The following is a 4,991-nucleotide window of genomic DNA, read 5'->3' on the forward strand; positions in this document are numbered from 1 at the left end:
CCGCTTGTCAGGCCATGCCATGTCGGTGTCCCATATAGAGTGGAGGAAGATGGGCACAGATGTTAGCCCAGGGCCAGTCTTCCTCGGAAAAAAGAGGAGGATTGGCATGGATGTTAGTTCTGGGCTGATCTTCCTCACCAAAAAAAAAAAAACCTGAAAACTTTAAAACCTCCTGAAACACCCAAAAATAGACTTGAACAAATGGAAAGACATTTTATGTTCTCAAATATGATCACTCACATTAAAAAGATGTCTTCCCAAGTTTATTTCTCAATTAAATGGGATTCTCCATAAATATACCAATAAGCTTGTTTCTGGAACTAGAAAGCTGATACTAAAGTTCATATGGAAAAATAAACATGCAAGTATAGCTTTTTTAAAAAATATGAAAAAGAAGAGCTATAAGAGAAAAGCAGCTGTACCAGATAGTAAAATATATTATAAAACTTCTATAATTAAGTTTGGTATTGGCACATGAACAGACAGATCTATGTGACAGAATACAAAGTCCAGAATTAAACCGTAAGTATATGTGGAAATTTAGAATGCGATGAAGGAAGCATCTAAAAATCACTGGGGTAAATATATAATGTGAGGACAACTTGAAAACAATTTCGAAAAAGATAAAATTGGATCCATACCTCAAACCATATACAAAAACAAACTTCAAATGGATCAGAATATCTAAATGTAAAAAATAAAATCATATAAATACTAGAAGAAATCAATGGTGAATTCCTGTACAACCTGAACTTGGGGAAAGACTTTCTATCTGTGACTCAAAATCCAGATTCAGTAAAAGAAAATACTGATATAGTTGACTATGTAAAAATAAAAAAATTGTCACATCACATAAAAGAACACCAAAAGTAAAGTCAAATGACAAATCACTAACTGACAGAAAAATATTTGCAACATATATCACAGATAAGGCGCAATATCCCTAATATATAAATTATTTTTAGAAGTCAAAGGAAATAAAGACCAAGAACCCAGTATAAAAATGGGTAGAAGATATGAACACACGGTTCACTATTACGTGACAGGAGAAAGGGCCGTGAAGGAGAGCAGGCTTGTCCTGATGGATGGTAAGCAGCTACAGAGGCCACCAACTTCTCTTTTAATAAAAAGATAAATACCAGCAAGCTGCGAGGGCTGATAATATCAGGTTGTTTTAAAACACCTCTGAGGGGTACTTAAATGTAAACAACAGAATGAGTTAAAAAGCTGTGATATAGTCTAACAACAGGGTCAGTTTTATCAACAATTGAAGCCTTGCGGATAGCACCAAATTGTATTTGAGATTTTGCATTTCTTTATATCTGGCTTTAAAAGTAACTAAGTATGCATGCTTGTCTAAAATAAACCCTCTATTTTTATTTCTAAAATTGACTAGAGAGCTTTACAATCTCTTTAACCAATGACTCATTGTTAAGTGGTTGGAATTTAAGGTCTGCTCCAACTATGAGACCTTGTGATATTATGATAATTCTATGACAGCTCAGTTGGGCAAGCATACCAAGGTGTCATTGGCCACTTGGTGGCAATAGATCCTAATTGCCTGTAAAGTTCTTAAAAGGTAATAAACTGCCTGTTAATGGATTCAGAAACTAACTTATAAAGAAATTTCAGGCAGGTCACAAGATGCTTTAGTTGGAAAGGTCAGCAAAATCCTGAATATCCTTTAAAAGGGCATTTGAAGCAAAGCAAAACATATCCTGTCTTTGTCAAAAACAGTTGTGGGTACACTCTAGAAAATTCCATTAGGGAAGATCTTTGGAGCTAGAAAAACTTCAAAGAGAGAAGAGAACTGCTGACGTAGTAATGACAACTAAAAAGACATAGAATGAAAAGGGATATCATGAATAATACTAAGAACCTACTATTATTTAGCCGTCTGAGCTTGGGCAAGCCACTTACCCTTTCAGGGCCTCAATTTCTTGGCTTGAACCCTGAGCTAGATCAGGAGTTAGAACATTTTTTCCTGTAAAGTGCCAGATAATAAATGTTTTAAGCTTTGCGGGCCATACATTGTCACAACTACTCAACTCTGCCTTTGTAGCAGGAGAGCCGCAATAGACAGGGCATTAACCAATAAGCGTGGCTGTGCTCCCATACAACTTTATGGACACTGAACTTTGAATTTTATATAGTTTTCACATGTTATAAAACATTAGTCTCTTTTTGATTTTTTTCTCAACCATTTAAAAATGTAAAAACCATTCTTAGCTAGCGCGTCATAAAGAAACCCGGCAGCCAGCCTGGATTTGGCTCATGGGGCTGTAGTTTGCTGATCCCTGGGCCACGTGGTCTCTAAGCTCCCTCCAGCTCTGTAACTCTGTATATTGATTAAACTGCTATTGATTTCCTAGTTAGCACACACTGGGGCTATACTTTTATACCTTCTGGCACCTTCTTTTGCAGCCTAAAGCAGTTTCTCAAGCTTTATTTTCTCATATCCCCATTAGATAAGAATTAAAAACACTGTCACATCGTATGTACTTCATGTTATTTTAAAAGTAATCTTCTAAACATATATACAAATATGGGTTTTCAAACTTTACATGCCCTTCCTTTCCCCTCACCACAAAGAGATTCCCAGACTTGTTTGCATGCATCTGAGAATCACTGCCTGACTGTTGCTTCGACTTGAAAATTCCCAGTTAGAAAGACCCCCAAAAACCTCACTTCTCCGTTCTGCTGCAGAAGAACATCAGTGTTCCACGAACTCTGCTGTAACATCCTCTGTAAATGAGGATGGCTAATGTAAATTGACTTCGTGGAACAGCGCGTTCCAGAAAGGTCTCAACTCGACTTCCTCTCAGTCCTTTCTTTCTTCCACGGGGTCGGATTCCAAAGTACGAGAGCGAACAAGAATCCCTGCATTTGTCCTTCTCCTCTGTTCGCCTGAGACCGTGAGACAAGATCTGACCAGCTCGATGACCATGGAACTGTTTATAACAGCTTTGAGAATAAAACCTAGAGAATCTACAATTATGACCAGTTCGTGCAAAATGTCTTTAAACTGTGGAGAGGGAGAGAAAGAAATTACCTGCTTTTAGAGCCATACCTGGCGATGAGCAGCCTTAAAACTTCTCCTGGGGGGACAGCTGCGGGGCCTGGTCCGACCGGGCGCTGACCGTGAGCCACACTGCGCCCCGCGATTCACGGGCAAAGGAAAGGCGCTGGCTCTGCCGTCCGCGCGTGAAACCCTGCAAGGGCGCCGCGCGTCTGCGTGCTGTGGAGTTCGCGGAGCGGCACGGCTACATCAAGGGCATCGTGAAGGATGTCACCCACGACCCGGGCTGCGCCACTCACCTAGGTGGTCTTCCGTGTTCCGTGCCTGTTTAAGAAGCGGACGGAGCTGTTCGTCACCGCCGAGGGCATCCACGTCGGCCAGTTCGTGTACTGCGGCAAGAAGGCCCAGCTCAACATCAGCAATGTGCCCCCCATGGGCACCATGCCCCAGGGCACTGTCCTGTGTTACCTGGAGGAGAAGCTTGGAGACTGGGGCAAGGGGGCCGAGCCTCCGGGAACTACGCCACCATCAGCTCCCACAACGTCAAGACCAAGAAGACCCTAGTGAAGTTGCCTGGGGCTCTAAGAAGGTCATCTCCTTGGCCAGCCTCTAGAGCTGTGGTCGGCGTGGTGCCCGGAGGTGGCCGCTACGACAAGCCCATCCTGAAGGCCGGCCGTGCCTACCTCGAGTAAAAGGCAAAGAGGAATTACTGGCCACGCGTGCGGAGTGTGGCCTTGATCTTGATGCCCCTGCCGACCGCAGAGGGGGTCTTATCACTGGCCGCTTGATCCGGCGTCTCCGGGGCACCAAGACCGTGCAGAGAAAGAGAACTAGGGCCAGAGCGCTCGGTCAAGTTTGTCCTTCTGCTACTTAAAAAAAAACCAAAAAACACTTCTGCTGGAAGGAGATATGGATTATAAAATGGCCAGTCTCCATAAATAAGTCTCTCTCTAAATTTTAAGGAGCCTCATCAGAAAAGAGGAGGACCCTGGGGGCGTGAACACCGAGTGCCCAGGTGAGCCAGGGCCTTTGCAGCATTCGGTCACATCATCTCTCACGTGAGCCTGTCCCCGTGGAAGTCGGTGGAGACTACTAGCATTCTTGGGGCACATGAGGAAGGGGAGGAATTTGGGGGATGAGGGGACAGTGACGGGGTGGGGAGGAGGGGGGCCTTGAGGTTTAACCCGCTTACCTCAGATCACATAAGTACTGAGGAAGAGCTAGGACTCTAATTCTCTAGTTCAGACCCCTCTAGAAAAGCAGTTATCCATTCATTCGATGTCTGTCTCTCCATCATGTCTATTTCTCTCTCTCTCTCTCTCATCTCCACATCTCCCTGTAAAGCATTAGGTCACTTATATTTGAATCAAGTCCTCTGAGAGTTAGTTGGCCAATCAGATCAGGTTAAAAGACTTCAAAGCAAAGTTGCCCAATGTGAACTTACCAGATAATATAACCTGCAATGTTCTCTGTCTGATCCTTATCACAAATCTGGTTATGAGAAATGTTATCTTTGCAGGGTAGCCAGAGAGAATAGAGCTCATGATGTAAATACTCTAAGTTTGACTCTTAGATCAAGCTAGAACATTAGAGACCCTGATAAGCCACTAATTGACTTTACTGAATGGTAAAACATGTGACATTGTTAACTTGCACTGAAAGTTAATATAAACACTAAAGCATACTTTTAAACTTCTAAAGCAAATTCTAAAGTTTCTAAATATTATAAATCAATTCTTAAAATGTCCAAGTCACTGCTTCATTCCTTTGAAATGGTGTGAAGGAATGTCAGATATTTTTAAATAACTCCAGGATATTATCAAAATTTACATGGATTATGTCCTACCACTCTGCCCCAGAAAGCTTTACACCCCATAAAAATATATGCCTGGATTTGAAGCAATATAGCTGAGAATGACACTGTTTCCCATTAGTACTCTTTTTAGGATTTTTGAAAATTTTGTTAATTTCT

At 42.0% G+C, this 4,991-nt stretch overlaps 1 pseudogene; it reads left to right on the forward strand.

Moving 5' to 3' along the window:
* The first annotated feature begins 1,003 nt into the window (after positions 1–1,003).
* On the forward strand, positions 1,004–3,893 carry LOC101399324 (large ribosomal subunit protein uL2 pseudogene; annotated as a pseudogene).
* Positions 3,894–4,991: the final 1,098 nt, after the last annotated feature.

Source organism: Ceratotherium simum, chromosome 15 (assembly GCF_057802395.1).
Source record: "Ceratotherium simum simum isolate JZ-2026a chromosome 15, ASM5780239v1, whole genome shotgun sequence".
In the NCBI taxonomy this organism is placed as follows: Eukaryota; Metazoa; Chordata; class Mammalia; order Perissodactyla; family Rhinocerotidae; genus Ceratotherium; species Ceratotherium simum.